Source organism: Periplaneta americana, chromosome 12 (genome assembly GCF_040183065.1).
Source record: "Periplaneta americana isolate PAMFEO1 chromosome 12, P.americana_PAMFEO1_priV1, whole genome shotgun sequence".
Lineage (NCBI taxonomy): Eukaryota > Metazoa > Arthropoda > Insecta > Blattodea > Blattidae > Periplaneta > Periplaneta americana.
In genome coordinates, this window is record NC_091128.1 from 4,983,950 (window position 1) to 5,005,571 (window position 21,622).

General features: G+C 36.4%; 1 protein-coding gene across 4 annotated transcripts in view; it reads right to left on the reverse strand.

The window, feature by feature from the left end:
• LOC138710132 (nucleolar protein 12-like) overlaps positions 1 to 21,622 on the reverse strand; it is a 717,371-nt gene that overhangs the window by 44,282 nt on the left and 651,467 nt on the right. The window lies entirely within an intron of this gene.

Sequence of the window (21,622 nt, forward strand, 5' to 3'; positions counted from 1 at the left end):
AAATAAGATAACAGTAAGTAAATAACAAGAAGGAGGTGAGCCAATTTTATAGGTCCATCTGTGCCAGAAAAAGAATGTTTGAAAACAGTTATTCGATAAATTTCTAAAATTATGTGTTCTTCATCAGATGAAGTGGATGAATCTGAAGGGTCTAGTACAGGGATGCGAAACTCATAAGTAGGGGTGAGATATACTTTGACTCACCGCTGGCTATGTCGTCGCCAGTGGCGTATTTGAAGGCGGTTTGTAAGTAACACAATGCAATACAGAACACTGAAATGAAATGATTAATCTAAAAATGTCCTGTTAAGGGCAAAGGCCTCCTCCTATAGAGGGAGAGCTCTATTTGTCTCACGCTGTGAGCTACTCCCCATAAGAGGTGTTTACATGCTTGAAATTGTTCACTTGGTTCACATTCTGCAGTGTTTTGATATTGTTCACTTGTTTCTGTCGCACTGGTTTTAGTCACTGTTCACTTGTTTTCTTAGGTTTTTTTTGGTCTTGCTCTGCTTGACCAATGGCTTCCTACTCGTTCACTGAAGAGGTCGGTCTATATGAGGGATAGGTCAGTTTCTTATTTTTTTAAGTCTAGCGTAGCTCTTCCTTGGCAATTAATTCCCAGTGACTTAATAAAACTTGTTATGAAGTGGGATATTTATATTTAAGTGGAGATTTATATTTTAAAACAAATAAATAAATGAATGAATACATGTACGAGAACTAAATAGCTACTTTCCCGGACAATCCTATTTCAGTTTATGTTTCACTTCTGCAGCTATCTCCGCCCAAATTTTATCTCTGAGATTCTTCTTTGAATAATCTGCTCCTGTATAGTCGTAAATAACTGGATACCTCTCCATCACATTAAATTTCTGGTAGTCCATGATGATCGGAAAGTGTACACTGACAACTGAACTCTGGGCTGTAGTGGCCAGGTTGCATGAAGTACGACACAAAGAATCAGCATGTTTTATCTTGGTTATGCTGCAAGGCACATGCATTATGTTGCTTGTGTCTTGCATTATCTGGCCTGACTAGTAGCGCCTAAAGGCGTTCGTTTATTCTCCTTTGATGCATGCTTAATGTTCCATGCATACTACTTCATGTGTCTGTATCGACTGATGTGTATCAGTGGCGACTCCTGCGTATTTCTTAAGAGGAGGAAAGAAGATAACAGGACGAAATGACACCTTCTTGAATGAAACATGCTACAAATTAGCCAACATGCACACATGTAAGACCAGGTAGTGTTGGGGTTGGCCTTCCCTTCTGTATGGCAATAATCTGTTCTTGTAAACTGAGTTTCCTAAATTTTCCATAAAATATAATGTTTTCACTTCCATTCATTGTTGAATAATTGCACAAATTAACAATTACAAGGATATTCACCTTGCAGCATTTTTCGAGCACACTACAGCATCACACGTGTTGGAAGAGAGCTTAGTATCCTACCTGCTCTATCAAAAGCTCTGGAACTTATTGTTCACAAACAACTAATGGACTATCTAACCGAACATGCCTTATTGGATGAATACCAATCCGGGTTCAGAAATGGACATAATACGACTACAGCACTACTAAAAGTGAATGAGGATATACGTGAAGCCACGGATGAATGTAAATTAACATTACTGACATTACTTGACTTCAGTAAGGCATTTGATACAGTTGACACGGACCTTCTATTATGTAAATTAAGACTTCTGAATCTTTCTGAAAGTTCTGTTACTTGGTTTGAATCCTACCTTCGCGACCGTCAACAATGTGTCATTGCATGCGATTATTCTTCAAAATGGTGTGTCGTGAAATCTGGAATTCAACAAGGATCAGTTCTCGGACCTTTACTCTTCATGATCTATATTAATGACGTGACTAATATGATAAAACACTGCAAATACCATATGTATGCTGACGACTTGCAAATTTATTTGCATTTCCACCCTGACGAGACTAGTGACGCAGTAAACAAAATAAACGAAGATTTGAATTCGATTTCACTGTGGGCACACAAATTTGGATTAAGGTTAAATCCAGAGACATCGCAAGCAATCATAATGGGGCATAATCGTCTACGAAGCACTCTTGATAGCAGTACTATACCACATATAATATTGAATGGGATTATTGTTAAATACAGTGAAACCGTTAAAAATCTTGGCATTTTTATGGATAGCGATCTAAATTGGAATACTCAAGTAACACACATTTGCAAAAAAATATTTTCTCAACTTCACTCCTTGTTTCATATGAAAGAATTTCTGCCACTTAGTCTAAAAAAGAATCTTATTCAGACGCTTGTAATGCCCCATTTTGATTATTGCGATTCCTTGCTAACTAATGTAAGTTCACTCTTAGCTGAGAGACTACAACGTGTTCATAATGTGTGCATACGATTCATCTGCAATACTCGTAAATTTGACCATATAACACCTTCCCTCCAGTTACTTTCATGGGTGCGTCTGAAGGAACGAAGAACAATACATTCACTGTCTCTTCTGTTTAGAATCATGCATACTTCTACTCCGAAATATCTGTTATCGCGCTTTCAATTTCTTACAACTCTTCGAAACCGACATCAAGCACTTCTTTCTATCCCTCATCATAGAACGTCTTTATACTCATCTTCCTATGCTGTAGAAATACCTCGCCTCTGGAATTCGTTACCTAATGATGTCAGGGACTGCCGGACTTTATCACAATTCAAAATTAAATTGAAAAATTTTGTCTTAGTTAATGTTTTTTAGGTATTGCTAGAAGTACTGATATGAGTTTTTTTTCTTTTTCTTTTTTAACCTAGATTAAAATTCCAAGTTTCTTGTTTATGTTAGTTAATTAGTTAGGATGGAATTAATTATGATACTTAATCACTCATTTAAAGTTTGTGTGACTGCAACCTGTATATTTTTGTGTGGCTTTACTTTGTTTATAGTGTTTTTTTTTCTCTCTCTTTATTTCTTGTGTAGCTTTACTTTGTATATTATAGTATATTTTTTTCTGTTTATTTCTATTATTGTATTTGTATTCCTGGTGTTGTGGAAGAGAAGGCCTGATGGCCTTAACTACACCAGAATAAATAAATAAATAAATAAATAGCTACTAACACGTAATCGGAACTGCGGAAATGTGAATGGGAAATAATCTGAGGAAAGCGAGAACATTGCATCTGCCCACGTGGTCTGTGTTGCCACATGTACATTTTACAAGTTCAGTATCACATGCTTTTGAAGAATATCAGTTCTTGTAAAGTCATACTACCATTATTGTTCAAAGTTGCCAGTGGTCAATTTTTTATGTTAAAAATAATGTAGTTTGGAGTACCTACTTTCAATTTCAAATATATTTGTACAAAACTGACAACTTGGCTGTTCCCCTGTCTAGTAAACAATGAATAGAAGTGAATTTCAGGGGCCAAAAAGATCTGTGATACCAATGTAGAACTACTTCCTCTTTGTTTTATATAAACACGACTTAAACTTTCAAATATCCTTGAAAGTTTCAAACCATGAATAGTAGCCTATATAAAGTGCAATGAATAATATTTTTGATTTATAATTTTAGAAAAAAAGTTTATATGGTGTCTTTCATAGTGTTGCGTTAAAACTATTTTATTGTGCCTCCTCCTAGATGTGTTATAGTCTGGTTGAATGCAAGATCGTTAGATGGCAGCGGTAGCGAGCTTGCTGCATGACCAGTCGGTTTCTATTTCCCGCCCATGCACTGATTCAGAGGAGGATCTCCTCCCTCTCTGTTCATTTACTCGCTTTAAAACTCTGCTTCTTTCTCTGGCCGCTAGTGCGCTGTTGTCTATGTGTGCTAACTGCAGTAAAGGAGGAATGGCTTGGCTTTCCTCCACACAAACAATCTCGCATCTTTCTTACAATTTTCTAGCCGCACATGAGCGTGCATCGTTTAAAACTCGATCAACCGAGGTTTTCTTATAGCTGTGAACTTAAAAATTATCGAATCTTCCTTGAATTTCAAGGCACATATTTTATTTGGTATTTACTTTCGAAAGAAGAAAAATGTGAGGAGGACGTTCCTCTCTTCCCTCCCCCGAGGAACCGCCACTAGTATGTATCCTGTCTTACTTGAACTGCTGTGTTCCATAGCTTGTCGGTTTTTCGCTGTGACATCAAAAGGGGTTTAGCATGCTCGAACTGCATTAAGTGTGGTTGTGCAAATAACATTTATTTCAGTCTTCATCAACAGTGAACATAGAGTGCATTGAACAAAATACAACACACTTTAATGAATAATAAAATAAATTCTGTAGAATGCAAAATATCTAAGGCATTCCAACAAAACTTCGAGGAATACCACAAGAAAATGACCGTCATTCTTCCATCTCCCTGAGGGGAGAAAGCAAAACTGAAGAAAACCACAGGAATAACGAAAGCAGATATGTATAAATGCAGTGGTGATATTCTAATTTCCTAACATTTGGTTCTCTCTCCTAATAACTACAAATTTCAAAATGTTATTATAAAAATTGTAAATAAGGTAATAATAAGCAGCTATAAATAAAGGAAAATAGCAATGTATCCGCTAGTACCGGTACAGAATATATATGCAGAGTACTTTATATCATCTACTGTTAAAGTTAGTTTAACATTAAATGTTTAGCACATCACCGCCACTTTCTAGCATGCCATATTATATTTTTAGTCCAGGGAAAATACACTTCTTTTACAACAATACTCGTAAAAAAATAGGAACGTTTTCGTAAGAAAGTATTAATATTTTCTCTAGACTAGGGTGACCAGACGCCCCATTTTTAACGGGATTGTCCCTTTTTTCAGCTTCTTGTCCCCTGTCCCGAGAAAAGTATGTTGTTGTTGTTTTCTAATGCCAGGCGTTTGACAATAAAGTCATTTGACCTCTTGCACTCCAATATTTGAAAATGGCAAGTTGTAGCCGATTTAAGTGAACACCATATTTTAACGTTTTGGTGGCTACTTCATTCACACACAACCCCCAGAATGTCTGGAGGACCACACCTGCTGGTGGTCGACGGGTCCATTGGACCTAGCTGGGAGATCTTGTTGATCACCAGCTTTCCCTCCTTAAGCCACTGGAGGACGATTTTAGTGCCATAGCAGGTCAGCACTAGGAACAGAAAATTAGAAAGAAGAGGAAGGAAAGTGAAATGAACCCCTAGGCCTCGAATGCTCTAAAGCCGTCGGGGTCGAAGAAAGTAAGAGTTCAGTCAGAGGACTGGATAGGAAAGGGTAAAGAGGGAATTAGGTATTGAATAGAGGAAAATTATACCAAATTCAGTCATTAACTCATCAAGCTGACCAGGCTAATTGATGAGTAGCCCCTCCCTTTAGTTCAGCTTGTAAAATTATGCTTACTAACAGCTGCACCATGGGAAGGTAGGGATGGGACATTAGGTATTTGTCCAGGTTGGTTCCTTAAGGCCTTCAATGGCTCTCCCCCCCTGTATCCGACAGATACCCTTTTGCAGCCCCCGAGAAAAGTATGCTCAGTGCGCCAAATATCTCGTTTTTTTAAATGGCACCGCATATCCCGAATTATAATTAAGATATTTATTTTTCTTTTATTTTATTATGAAAGATAAATACATTAACTTAGTTTTACAAACATAATTCAGATTGTAAGTTTTGTGTTAGGAATACCTGGTACCAATGCATCATCAGAAAGAGTGTTTTCGTTGTTGAATTCAATTTGGTCTGACGAAAGGAATCAGTTTCCAGTTAAAACCATAATGACAAAATGTAATTTCAAAAATGTGTCTTGCATGGACTTTTATAGTTTCTTGAAGGAAAGGCCAACACTTCTACAGCAAATTCACTCATCAAAGAAATATGATGCAGATTGTACAGTTGATCTTCATGGAGAATGTTAAAATACTTATTATTTCTCAGTAATATTTGCAATTACCATGGACATATACCGTATATGTTTAACATAGGTACACATGAGTGAATTGGTGTTAAATTTCTTGAATATCACCACTGGTTAAAAGGTAATATGAGGCAAAAAATTTTGTTACGAAACAATTCAGAATACAGTGACATGAATATGATTGTAAGATCCAATTAACCTGAAGTATTTTTAAACAGATAAGTTAACCTATTTAATTCAGACTAGCTGCCACATAAAAAATTGTCAACATTGACTTAAGCCAAGTATCCATACTACTCTATTACATACTCTTCTCACTTTATAGATCTCTTGGGTATGGAACAACAAGTTTTGATGGAGAAATCACTGCAATAAGTGAAAGTCTCAGGAATATTCTATGCCACATCAATAAATTTAAGAATGCAGTTATATTGTCAGACTCCAAAACAGCTATTCTATCAATAGTCTCTAAACACATACCTTCATCTCAAACAGCAGAAATAACTAAAATACTCTCTCAATTAATATCATTCAATAAAAGAATTGTATTCCAATGGATACCATCCCATTGTGGAATCCTGGGAAACGAGATTGCGGATGCATTAGCAAAGAAGGGCAGCACTGCTACTTACATACCTGTTACTAAATATACGTATTACTCTGTGAAAAGATTGATTAAATCTACATATTTAGACTTCAACAAACAAAATTTGATAACACAATCCCAAGGGATAAAATGGAACTCTCTGCATCATAATCCACAGTTAATTCCCGATTTACCACGAAACTCGTCTGTAGCTTCATTTAGATTGGCAACAGGCCATGACTGTTTGGCCAAACACCTGCATAGAATTGGAATATATCAGTCCCCTAACTGCCCATTGTGCAACTCAAACCAAGAAATGGATTCGGAACACCTCAAAATCTGTGCTTCAGTGGCTGGCTATGATAATATCTTTGAAAAATATTGGAGTGCAAGAGGTCAAATGACTTTATTGTCAAACGCCTGGTATTAGAAAACAACAATTATTATAGCCTAGTTATTGTAAATAGTGTAGTATTTATTACTTTAAAATAAATAAAACTGGACCTTATTGCTCACTGACATTATATAAACACAAGTAGGCTAATAATGAATGTTTAGATAAAATGTTGATTCATGTCAACTTTAATAAATGTCTCGTTTTTTTATTTTGTAAATCTGGTCAACCTACTCTAGACCAAAAATACACTATGGCATTCATAAGAAGAGGCAGTGATGTACTGAAACAACAATATTATAATAATAATACTTTACTGCTATGAGGGCTATTCATAAAGTAACTTCCGTTTTCATATAGCATGCGTAACAACAGAGACAGTGGCACCGCTCTTGCGGTGGAGTGTACCTGAAGCAGTACGCGTCAAGCAGCGGTAGAGTCAAGGTCGTGTCTTTGTTCCTGTCAAAATGTGTGCTGCAATCGCAAGTCCCGCCAGGTGTGAGGTACTTTCTGTAATAAGATTTCTTGTGGCCAAAAACTGTAAGGCCAGTGAAATTCATCGCCAATTTTGTGGAGATTATAGGCCAGACATAATGAGTGAAGGTGGTGTAAGACAATGGTGCCGTATGTTCAAAAATGGGCGAACCAATGTCCATGATGAAGAGAGAAGTGATCGACCGAGTATCGTGAATACAGATCTGATTCGTCGACGAAAAGGTTAGAGCAAACCGCAGGTTTACCATGTCAGAGCTTAGTGAGGATTTTCCACAGATTAGTCGTACTCTTGTGTACAAAGTGATTACCGAAAATTTGGGCTACTGGAAACTTTCTGCCAGATGGATGCCTGAACTCCTGAGGAACAAAAGGCTCAGCAGATGAGGGCAGCAGATGAGACTTGGTTGCTGTATGTGAATGCAGAAACAAAACTTGAATCAATGCAGTGGGGCCATACTCACTCCCCGATAAAATCCACAAAGTGTCGTCAAACACTTTCCACGAGGGAACTTATGACAACTGTCTTCTGGGACAGAAAAGGAAATTTGCTAGTGGAGTTCTTGGAGAGGAATGCCACTTTTAACGCTGAGCGTTACTGTAATACACTAACAAACTTAAAAAGGGCAATTTAAAACAAACATCGTGGCATGTTGAGCTCTGGGGTGATTTTCCTGCATGACAACGCCCGGCCGCATAGAGCGTGTCGTACTGCGACCAAACTGCAAGAGTTCGACTGGGAAGTATTGGATCATCCTCCCTATAGCCCAGATTTGGTGCCTAGCGATTACCATCTCTTCATGCACATGAAAACGTGGCTTGGCTCGAAGCGCTTTGACAATGACGAATAGTTGAAAACCAGGCGTTGTAGGTTGGCCGAATTCTACAATTGCGGAATTTCAAATCTCGTCAAATACTACGACAAGTGTCTCAATGTGACTGGAAACTGTGTGGAAAAATAAATTAGAGTGTACAATTTCAAACGTATTGTAACCCAATTCTGTAACATCATTCACAGGTTCGTAAGAAATAAACAGCAACTATATGAATAGCCCTCGTAGAACAAAGATACATATTGCTTTTTTTATATAAAAACATTCTAACATCCCCAGAAAGACTAAGTTACATACTCGTGCTCAGAGGGCATTCCACATAAGATATTTTATTAAATAACAGAGTAAAAAGTAAAAAAAGAAAAAGAAAAAAGAAGAAGAAAAAAGATATCACAATAATTGAACCTTAAATTTTCTCTCTAAACAGCAATTTTTAATTGATTTTTTGAAATAAGGAGTATTAGTAAATTGTATATTTGAGAATTTAGCTATTAAGTTATCATGTTATAAAGCCTTGGACTGAAGTTGCTACTGTGATTATATGCTACAGCTATGATACATTTAGATTCTGTTAAGCATAATGTGTTTTCTGATCTTTTGGTTTTATATTTATGTGGATATAAATATATTTCGGGTTTTTTGTACGAAATTCAATAATACATCTTGTTATAAATATGATGGAAGTCAAATACTTTAAATCTTGAATAGGCTACAACAGTTCTGAAGGATAATCAAGAGTTTATTAAGGCATAATTTTATTATTCTTTTCTGTAGCAGAGTTATTGGCATGAGGGAGGTACTATTAGCACTATATTAACTGTCTTAAACATCAACCATAGTACACCAACTATTTACTTTTCTTACACATAATGCTACCACCACCACTAAAAAATTTTGATCAACACTTCAACCATTAATGCTTCATTATGCTACTCTGATTGCTCTCTGCAATTCTTTTAGTTGGTTATTGAACGACCCTGTATTAACTACTAGGAGATTTGGCATCGATTGTATTGGTAATAGCGTGATGATATTTGGCAAGATGAGGCCAAGGGTTCGCCATAGATTACCTGACATTCGCATTCGCCTTATGGTTGGAGAAAGCTTGGAAAAAACTACCAGTAATGAGCACAAGCTGGAATCGAACCCATGCCCGAGTGCAACTTTGGAGCAGCAGGATGCTTGTCTTTGTAAGCTTTTTATTTGTTATACACATTAATGGTAACATTTTCACAATTGACTTTTTTGCTTTAAAAAGCTAACAATTTGTGTCTACTTACTGATGTCCACGTTTTTCTTCAGTGATATCGTACACCGCAGCATAGAATAATGAATCCACAGAGAACTTGATTTCTTCTTTTCACTTTTCATTGAAAAATATTCCAGCATAAACTTTTCAGAAATATTCTCTACTTTTTTTTACACCAATCTTCAAACTTCTTATATTCCTCTTCATACCTCTGTCGCGATTTTGTTGGAATTAATAAATCAGTACAGCTGTTAATGCAATACCATTGACACTTATATTTATAAATAGTCATGGTGACAATACCGACAATAATAACATTCTTCAAATGTTTCTTGTACATGGCCCTCTATATGAATTGATCACTTACAAAGCAAATGTATATAGCTTCAAATGTTTCTCGTACAAGGCCCTCTATATGAATCGATCACCTACAAAGCAAATGTATATTGGTGGCAATAAAAATTTTACATTTAGACAATATTCAATTTTACATTATTTTTTTTATCAAAGTGGATAAAACTTTGTACGATACACATGTCGTAACTTCATATTACAATAGTAGACTGGTTATCAAACTCGGCCTGCAGCCTTGTTTGACAAAATCTTGTATTGTAAAATAAAATGTTACGACATTGGTATCTAAATAACTATTACATTATGTTTTGTGCAATATTAAAATGCTTGATAATATCGTATTGTCAGCGTTCTTCCAGCTTGTTTTTTTTTTTTTTTTTTTTAATTTAAAACATTTAACAACCAGTTCTACATTGTGGACAAACTAAACAAGCAGTGATCTGACTGAATGACAAGACATGTAAAAATGTGATAGCTTTCAATTGCATTATATTAATTTCTACTGGATCATTTCATTGCTATATAGCCTACTATATACCAAAAGATGTATATAGGCCTTCCAGTATTTAGATGTGGTGGTAGTTTCCTAGTACCCGGTACTTGTGGCATAGGTCGTGTTTGTGTTTACACAGTGGCTTCTTTCTGGAAAGAATTTTAATAGTTTGTTACTGGATGTGATTCTAGTCAGTTTGTAATATATTTTTGGTCGAGCGCAAATATACATCTCTGTGATTAGACAACAATGGCTGACTTAACAGCTTATGGAGCAAGTACCGGGTACTAGGAAATTTCCCATCTTTTTACATATTTTTTATTTCAAAAGTTTCATTTTTTGGAACTGACGATATAATATATCAGAATACACTATTTGTATTCAAGACTTTGCCATTTCTATGGAAGGACAAGCCTCGAGAAGGATTAAACACTGTAAGTTCAATTTTATTTAAATACCAACTTGTATAATGCATGATGCTGTCACATTTTAAACATATTTTAGTGTGAGCACAAAATTTCCATTTCCTATGACAAATTCATAAAGATATTCACGCGAAATTATTTTGCGAACGAATCCATCCTTCATTATGGAAAAAAGAAACTGTGGTAACTCACTTTTAATTGAGTACCTACTTAACCTTACAAAAGGGCTAAAGAGCCAAATTAAAAATAAATAAACAAACAAGGAAACAAGTAAACAAAGAAGTGCAATTCATATTTATTGTAGAATGAAGTTATTTCATATTCTGCATTTCCTCTACAAGAGTGCTAAGTGAAATTCGTAACTTAGTAAGTACTGGTAGTTCCTATGAGCATCAAACGGCTTTAATGACGTCACAACCCAGTTAGCCAAGCCACTTTCCTTACAAAAGTGTCAAGTAGCAATGATTTTCGTGTGCATTGCCCTCCTTCAACATATTGTAACAGCTGGTCTGCTGTATTTGGTGTTATAGCTTAGCGAGTATAACTAGGTAGTCGCGTATAATATATTGTTTCAAATTCCTGAACCAGTCATTAAGAAGGGAAGGTTGAAAGAGTCTGGCAATGAAAGCAAAAAGTTAGAGGGAGCAGGAAATGAATATATGATTCTAAATAACTTTCATTCATCTACCTGCAAAGAAACCATATTTATTAGAGATAAATCTATGCTGTGTAAGCTGTATGTGTATGTTAATTTGAAAATGTATATGTTACCGGTACTTTTAAAACCCGAAATCCGTCAAAACCAGTTTCAACTAGTAAAAACTAGCCTAAATGTGTGCGTGTACTTAATGCCTACCCACTTCACTTGCGTGATTCGGATTCCACATATTTCGGCTAGATAGCAGGACTGTGATCCATTTTCAATTGTACACTACTTCGGCAGACCATGCTGTACATGATGTGCATCATGTGAAGAGTTATGTCATGTACTAGGGTGAGCGTATGTGTAAGTGTTCGTGTAAGTGTAGTGTAGGGAATGGTTGAGGATGATGATGAAGGTGAGGAGGGAGAAGGGGAAACCTGGTGCGGCACATAGCCTACTCCTGTCGAATAGCACCAAGGGGGCCACCAGGCTTAATGTCCTCATCCAGTGGTCTAATCACTATCAACAGTGACATATGCCTTCTCTTCATATGCACTGTAGAGAGATTTGGGATTTAACCCAGGCATATTGGTGCACAATTTAGTGATTAGAAGTTCTGCACCACCACAAATTTTACATGAAAATCTTTGATCCCACCGGGAATCGAACCCGCTGGCTAGTCTGGAGGCAGACGTGCTGACACAGAGCTAACTTGGCAGACCTGCTTAAACAAATGTACATAGATAAAAAGCGAGTTTTCGTAAGGTCTAGAATCAGTGACAGGTTCGATTTGGTTTGTTTAGGCTAGACCAGGCCTGGGCACTAGTAACTCAATCGAGTCATTACAGATTTCCCCTTAACTCCCCACTCCACCTTCCCCGGCTGAGAAGGTAAGCATTGCTGAGTGACAGATTGTATAAGGCAGGCATCGTAGTTTTTACAAACTTTCAGCTCTCGCTGGTTACCGGCAATCCATCACAGATGCACAGTGCCTACTGTGTGTTTGTTTATAAGGCAGTGTAAGCGAAAAAGACATGGGTGGGGGTTTCAGAGTTCCGTTTCACTTCCCTGTTGTGCCCAGAGCTGGGCTAGACCTTACGAAAACTCGCTTTGCATATACGCTTTTTGTTTATGCCTTTGTTTGCTTAAACTAGTCTTTACTACTTGAAACTGGTTTTGACGGATTTCGAGATAACATATGTAAATTAAAGTAACATGTGTACGTTCACTGAGAAAATGACAAAAGTAAGCACATGTATGCTGGTTGCAAAATTATTCATATTCTAATGTAAAATATGTTGTGTTGGAAATGATGTAAAAAAGTTACAAAGTATTTTCCCAATGAGCATGAAATCAAAATATTTTACAGCACCTGAAGAGCTTTAATATATGAATGCTTGTAGCTACAAAAAGTATAGAATTTTGCCTTTCATTTTTGCATTGTAAAGGAAAATTTAAAATATATAATTCAATTATGACATATAAATGTAATTTAACAACACTGTATTGTACTTAAAGCAAAATATACCGAATTTTTGCTACTAATATTTTATTTGAGAAATCATACATGCACTCGACATTTTGGGCCCCATTGCGCCTTTAAATTACAAGGTAAGTTTCTTAAGAATGTCAAGAATATTGGAAATCATATATAGCTGACAGTTTTTTACACTTTTCTCAAAACTAGCAGAAAGGAACATGTGTAGTTTCTCAAATAACTGACTGAATAATTTTAAAGCACCACAGAAAAAAATAAATCACTAAACTGGAGAATTAGGTACTGCAGCTTTCAATGTGGCATTGCAATGATAATCAAGTACACAATGTTGCCAATATAAGGGCATGACGTCATTACCAGGTGAAATTTTTTTTTTCTCGTTCGCTCCCTCATTCTCAACATTACTGAGAGAGACCTTCACTATTATAGTCCATGGAGTGCAGTTTCATAGAAAGGACTTTGCCGACAGACTTTCTTCTGCCCCCTACTAATTGGTTGTCATAAATAAATGTGTTCTTACTGTGACGAAAATCTTATCTTTGCCTGTAGTAACGAATCACAGCCCTCGTTCAGAAGAATTGACAGGATCCTGACAAATCCACGTGGAGGCAGAGTTGCCAAAGATTTTCTGAATTCCAAGAATCCGGTCAGTTAGCATGAAAGTATAATTGAGAGTGTATTCTGTAGTATTCATTGAGCAGTCGGCTCGTGATATTACGTTGTTTTTTTTTTTAAACACGTGGCATCCAGATGAGGATGACGGCCACGAATCCTCTCATTTCGAGGTCGCCAAGATTGTGGCAACTGTGCAATGTTGGGACAATGGGCTGGTCAGAGTTGTTTGTGTAGAAAGCCATAAATCTGTAAGTGGGTGTTCAAAGGAGCTACCAAACTGCACTCCATGATATAAAATGGACTAGCAACAAGGTTAGATAAGGTTTGATGAGGAGATAAGTACAATAGTGTTAATTACACACTTTTCCAGTGATAAGGTTGGATGGGGTTTGACGAGGAGATAATGTATTAATGTCAATTACACACACGCTTCATTTCAACGATATTCCCTGGACCACATCATATTTCTCCTTAATTTCGCCATGTTAAAGTGTTATGATATCTTCGAAAATGTGCAATTTCTTTTAATATATTAAAAAAGTCTTCACTATACTCCATACATCTTGCATTTAAAAGTACAGGGAATTAGTATTAAAGAATATCATCACCAATTTTACTAGCAACATTTCGATTCTCTTTTGTTTCACAAGGTGATTTGGAATGTACACGCGAAAATAAATCCAGGTAAGGATCACGCTAGCACTAAAAGAGAAGTCCGCGCATGCGCAGTTTGATCTCACAGCCAAGTTCTTTCTGTCGTGAACCCCTCCTCTAATGGCGAGCATAGTTGCTATATGCTATATGGTAGATATGTATTATCCAGTTGTTCCAATTGAATAAAATATTTTTTTTTTAGTTGACTCTTCAAATGTCACAGATAGAATAATACAGAGTGGACCCCTCGAACTTCCCTGATTTCCATTGTTTCTTAAAAAAAAAAACATGATTATTATTTTTTTATTTTATCAGAAAGAACAACAATAATAAACACAATATGCCTTCACCTCCACCTTTCATGTCTAAAAAACGAAGACTCGAGGAATAGGGACTGAATATGGCATATTTGAAATTCTGATGGCATCTGCAGCAAGGCAACAGGTAGAGGATGAATGCCAGATCTTCGGGAACTTTATAGCTAAAGATGTAGCAATGTTCATCCATAACACAGAGCAAAGTCCAACATGCTATTATAAACGTTTACTTGATGTGGAATTGAAGCAGTGTTTCCAAACATGCCATCCAGTTCTTTCTCAACATCATACTGTAATGTTCATCCACCACAATGCCCATTACCATATTAAGAAAATTCCTTCAATTCTCCTGACTTTGTCCAAGCACTGCACTGATTACACTCAGTTCAAACCCAAATTTTTCTAGCATCAAGTACGTCCAATTGTCAAGATGTGGATATGGATTTTCAGGCTTTCTTCATTTAAAAAATAGTGTTTTATGGTGTTACTTAACCTTTTATGTATTGGTAGAAAATAAGAATACCTACTTGTAGACTTCTAACACATAACCTGTGCATTCAGCCGATGCCAGAGTGGTGTGGAATTGCCTCGCTATAACTCACTACAAAAATATAAGTTCAAGGAGGCTTACTTAGCACAGCGTAATACACAAACACACTATGGCGTTATCCCCACAAATTAAATAAACACAACAGAAGCAGGAAATATACCCTTTTTAGAACCACATGGCAAGCAGACGTGTTCTTTACTCACAGAGAAAAAGTTTTCTGGAAATGTAGTAGTGTAAGTTAGTTGGTGTTCTATGCATGCGCAGAGTCTTTCTCTCTATCTTTTAACACCATTTTCTCCATTAACTTATGGTCAGAAAACGCACAGAAAAAGTGTCAGAAGTGTAAATGTAAGATTGAATATTCTATTAAAATTATTATACTTGTGTATTTTAAGTTCTTCATTAACCCTCCTGCTACCCAGAGGGGTAATAGAATTACCCCATTGTTGATTTGTCAATATTATTTTAATTTTTCTTCATGTTTCTTTTTGAAATTCCATGTATTTGTCCGTTATATGCTTACTAACAATTTGAATTAAGAATAACATAAATAATTGTCCCTTTTATTCACTGTGTCCTCTACAGAGGAAAGCAAATTCAATGCTGCTTCATGGACAGTTGTTGACAGGTCCTTTTAGCCATCTTGTCCTCTTAAGTGGGCAGTTCATATCTGGAAATCTAGGCATCATGCTGTAAAAATGAGACTGTGGGCAATTCACAAAAACTTAAAAGGAGTCAAGAACAAAATTAGACTTTTATAAACGAAAATCATAATTCGTGACTGAAAAGGTTAATCTACTTTAAGATATAATTCACATTATTCATGTGGGGTGATCTTGTTACCCCTCTTCATAGTATATGTCATGAGAATTCTCGGATATGAAATTCAATCTATAGCTTAATTCTCTTCATTTCTAAGTTAGTCTGCTTCTAAATTATTTTATTTATGCACCAATTTTTATATTGTTATTTATATTATCATTAGCTTTTGTTCTCAATTTTTTACTTTTTATTTCTGTGTGCTATGGTTTATCTAAAAGTGATTTTGTTTGAAATAGTTATTAGTGGAGCTTTTTTGGAGATGCACACTGTAGTACAGATGATGTTAGAATATTTGAATTTTAACAAAGAACTACAATTTGATTTATTAGTTTTATATTTTTATTTATTTATTTCTATAACTTCAAAACATTTTCTTTTTAGATTTTATTTTATTATAAACAAATGTTTTTGAGATGCTCATTGTAAGTGCTGTAGTTGGAAGCAAATTTTAGAGGGTACTGTTGAAATCTCCTTGGTCAGACTAGATTTTGTATGGACTCGTACTGCACTTCTTTTCCAAGGTTGCTTCTTTGTCATGCAGTCGTCTCTGCAGACCTCCTTCCAGATCACAGCCACAATTCCATATAAGGCAAGAAATTAAGGGGAGAGTATGGTATTTTTTTTAACTTTTTTCCTATTTGGTGTAAAATATTAATTTTTTGTATGTAGAGAGCTCATAGCTGTGGCAACTCAACAAAATAAATATATTTTGAAAAAAAAAAAAATTATTTGGGGACCCAAATTTGGAAAAAAATATACCCAATGCAGGACTGTACTAAAACCGATATATCTAAACCGTTTTTAAAGATAGATTCAAACAGTTTTTTGCAATGTATTTGCAAAAACATGTTCTACAAACTGTCTGTAACAGAATTTTGATATCAGTCCCTACGTTTGTAAAATAAACAAAATTTAATAACAATTTTCTGATTTCCTTTCTTGCAAACAAACGGACGTATTTTTAAAATGAAATCAATTAACAAAATTCTGTTACAGAGAAAAGTTTCCTGATAGTCTAAAGAATGTGTGTTATAAATTTCATGCATGTATCTTTAATAGTTCCATTTTTGTCTGGCAATGTAGCAAAAAAAATGAAGTCACTGGAAACCGATAAAAGCAGGCATGTGATTTAAAAATCCATAGCGCAGGAAGTTTAAAAATGACGTCTCAACATCCGATAAGGGCACAAATACCGGTACTCACAAAATGTTATGCAATGCATTCCACACATATCAAAGGGTATTTTAAAGAAAAAAAAATTTTGAAAATTTAATTTACCGGAAACAACAATAAAAGTGGGCGAGTGATTTAAAAATCCATAATGCAGAAAGTTTAAAAATGGCGACTCAACATCCGATAAGGTCACAAATACCCACAAAATGTTATGCTATGCATTCCACACATATCACAGAGCATTTTAAAGAATTTTTTTATTTATTTATTCATTTTTCCCCAAAAAATACCATCCTCTCCCCATAAACGCTGACACTGGTGACCCAACACTTTTAGGAACAAAACCCTAGAAACTCTTTTACTGGAAGAGTATTACTTTTCTTAGTGCAGATATAGTTCATTACAGTAATGCTCATTCACATTCTTTAGGTTTAATTGGGATAGAATCTATAATATGCAACTGGAGTCAAGATTCATGAACACACAAAAGTAACAATATTTCCCTCCTCTAGCAAACTGCTAGCATTATGAGCGAGTTTTAAAATTAGTGAATCAGTGCAGCAGAATTATTGAGGCACCACATCATAAAATTAGTGTTATGCGAAGGCATCTACACAAGTTTTGAAATTAGCGAATCAGTGTAGCAGATTTCTTGAGGCACCATGCCATGAAGTTAGTGTTAATTAGGATATAAATACGATGGTGGTATGCAAACTTGAAATTAGCAAATCACAACTACCCCTGGAGTATCAGACCATGTTGTTCAATAAAACAACGAATGGACAAGCGTTTAAGCAAAGGATATAAGATGCCAGCTGCTACTTTTATGCCAGATATCAAAATTTTTTCAAAATACAGTGGAGTCTGAATTGTAGGGAGTGTTATTTTAGGCAGTTCGATTCTAGGATGGAGGACATTGAGAGAGCAAAGAAAGAGCACAGATTGTCCATTGTTTATAGTTGGCCTCTCTACTGGTTTTTTCTGTTTTCAAGAATTGAACTGGAAATGGTATCAAAATTACTATTGCCAGTAATACTATTCTTCCACTTCGTTAATGTATAGTGGTGGCAGAAACGACCAGACCGACGGAATAATCAAAGTCTCCGAAATGAACACTGTGCATGCCACGCCCGCATTCACAAGATAGCGAGTAATCTATTGAAATTGTTGTAGTTTCGACTGCTGACGTAGCCCAATTCGAAAGCCATTAGAAAATAAGCTGGTAAAATTCATGTTCTGGGAATAATAAGTTAATTTAGTAGTAAAATATCGCTGCAGTCTTAAAGTATTGGGAATAAATTTGAATAAGGAACAAAAAAAAGTTTCGTTCCCAGGCAGGATTCGAACCACGAAAGTGTTAGTTACCAGTCTATCGTGCTGTCACTGTGCTACGGAATCACTTGAGAACCAACGTTCCTTGAGAGTCTGTCATAAAACAAGTGATTTAAAAGGAGACTACGACCTATGAATAGCTTTAATTTAGAACTAAATTCAATTTGCATTACTTGTGAGAACAAACGTTTCCATTACATCTCTTAATTTAATTTAAGTATCACTGGATTGAGAAACTCGCTACTAAATCACGTTATATGTTGCACCTTAGAGTCATCTTCACCGACGAATCCCAGATCTCGACTAGTTATGCAGGACCTGTTCATGTCTATTGTGAGGCTGGCCGACGGCACAGTCGTGCTCATATGGCTCCAAACCCAAAATAGGGGCGCATTAGCGTCAAGTTCTGGGGGTGGATGTCTCGAAAAGGAGCAGTAATGCTACAGTGGATAGATGGGACTCTGCGCATGGATCAGTGTATTCATATTTTGCAGCACGTGTTTTACCCTTCCGCCCGTGAATGTTATCCAGATGGACCATTATTGTTCCTGCAGGATAATTACGCAGTACACAAATCGATGGGCGTTCAGAGATAGTTGTCGGAGAGGCCAGAGATCGAAGAGATTGCCCTGCCTCCCCTTTCACCTGATATGAACGTTATCGAAAATGCGTGGGCCAGATTAAAAGGAAGGACACGCAAACTGATTGCAGAGCGACCACCTCGGAATCGTGACGAGCTCTGGGAACATGTTCTTGACACCTGGGAGGACATCGCCCAGGATCTTGATTATTTTCGGAGGCTCGTCGATTCCATGCCTAGGCGAGCAGAAGCTGTCGGAGAAGCTGAAACCTATTGGACAAAATATTAGTAGTTCAATAGCCTCTTTTATTTCATTATTTTTATAATTTTTGTAATTTTTTTTTATGTATTTTTTGTTTTGTTAGAGGAAGACCAGATGCATTCCAAATAAATCTTTATTTTTTTAGGCCAAATAATAATCCACATTTTGTTTTACTAAAATGAAATTAGATCCATGAGCTGTGATAATGAATATTACTGTCGCATACTTAAAAAAAAATTGCATGCCACGGGAATCGAACCTGCGACCGTTTACACGATAGCGGCGTGCCCCAAACACCTGATCCATTCAATGAAAACGAAACAGTAACCAGCTGCTGGCTGTTGTTCAACTGCACAGGTGGTTTCAGATCCAAGGAATATGCACCGACGCTCTGGAGTGAACAAGGCTCTGAAATCAGCTACAAGGGTCGGTCCAGTTTTTTTTGCCACTACTGTACTCTCTGGTATAGACAGTTTTATAGGTAAACTTGCCACCTTTCTTTAGTCTCTCTGTCACAGCGAACTTAGTTTTCATCGAGTAGGAATTTATTTTTTCTTTTAAACGTGGTTGAGCTCAATATGAAACATCCTACTACTACCAAGAGACAACTGTACACCAATACCTCACCTTCGTTCACTAACTCCCCACCCCCTAACTTACTGCCTTATAAGGAAAGGATAAACAAGACATTTTCCCTGCCTAAAATTGAGGCTTTAGTGCACCTAACATCCTGCATTTAAAAGTCTATTAAAGATTATTTAAACATAATTAATAAATGTTTCGAGTCTATTTTTTTTCAGGTACAATAACAGCGAATTTTTATTTCAGACGGTATGGCGTACCGGCCCAACTACAGCACTGCTCATGGTTGTATATATATATATATATATATATATATATTGTTCTAATACAGTGAGGTTAGTTGGGGACGCTCTGGTTTTCGTCCAAAGCCAGCCCAGCTATCAATGTGTTGGTTACCGCGGGAAACACATGTGCGTCTCTGGCACTTTTAGGCCTGCAATCCCACTGTTACAATGCTTAAAAGTAGCAATACTTACTAAGTTCACATTCATTGTTCAAAATGTCCTCCATTTACTGCAACACATATTTGACATCTTTTTAAGAAATTTGCAGTCACTCTCACAAGTTCTTCAGCACTGATCGAATTTATTGCATCTCTTACATTCTGTTTAAGTTCGTTTATGGAGTGTGACTTTCTTGCATTCTGTAGGGCAGTGGTCGTCAGCACTCGCTGAAATGTGCAATGGGTACGTGGTGCCATCCCGTGTGCACTGTCGTGCAACAGGGAGAGATAGAGAGCATACCCGCTAGCAGCTACGAGAGCACTATAGTGAGTGCACTGCATTTTCCGCGAGTAAGAGAGGCTAGCCCCAGCGTGCTCTGTGCTGACGACCCCTGCTGTAGGGCCTTAATTTAAGTAATTTTGTCGCTACACGAGCAGAACTTCTACATATTCCAGTTTCCTGCACTAAATTCTGAGGGATTTTTGAGGGGTGTGTTCCAATCCTTCACCAATCTCGTCTATTTTCTCTTTCGACAGAACAGGACATTCTTTTCGGTTTTTCATCGTTTACCGAACCTGTCCAAATGAATTTCTTATAAAGTCTTCTTGTTGTACTGGCAGCTGGAACAGGTCTATCTGGAAACTTTTCCCGAAATTTGCATCTTGTTGCCGCACAAGATTTTGTTTCCATATGCATGTATTGTATAGACTGCAGATAAGTACGTTCACCTAATGAATACGTTATACAACAGTAGCCTACATGGAGCACTTTAAACTTAACTTAAACTTTTAAGATCATAGCTTTCACAGCCAGCTTACTTCCCACAACACAACACAACACAACACAACACAACTAAGGCGAAACTGCAGTGTCGCTCATTGCTTGCATGCTGAGAATGTGGACGCACTATTCCTGGTGATCATGGCATCTCTTGGCAGGGAACGGCTCCTGCAAAACCCGAGCATGCCCAGTTAACCTCACTGTATTTAAATTTAAAGAATTAACTGAAATGATTTCCAATTTATATTATAGTACTGTGACTTTCATTGCTTGTAAATGTGTTTTCTACCATACCAAAACTATAAAGCAGTTTGTCTTGAAATGGAAGGGAAGTAAATTTAAATTTACTGTATATGTTACCTCATAGTGTCCCCGATAACATATCTAAAGTTCATTAATTTTGGTATACTATGTTTTCAACAAAATGGAGCAGAACTTTTGAATCACCCTGTATTTTTAAAAATACCCAGGATGATTATTTCATATTTTTACATTTTTTGTACGTCTATAGTCAATAATACATCAACTGTTTATATTCCAGATGCTTAACAAAGATCGGTATATGATTTTGATGACGGTAATTTTTTAGTAGTAAGTTGTGAAAAATTTTGATAGCGGGAGGGTTAAGAACTTGATACGCTTCAGGAACAGTAACACTTATAAACTGTTAGGAAATT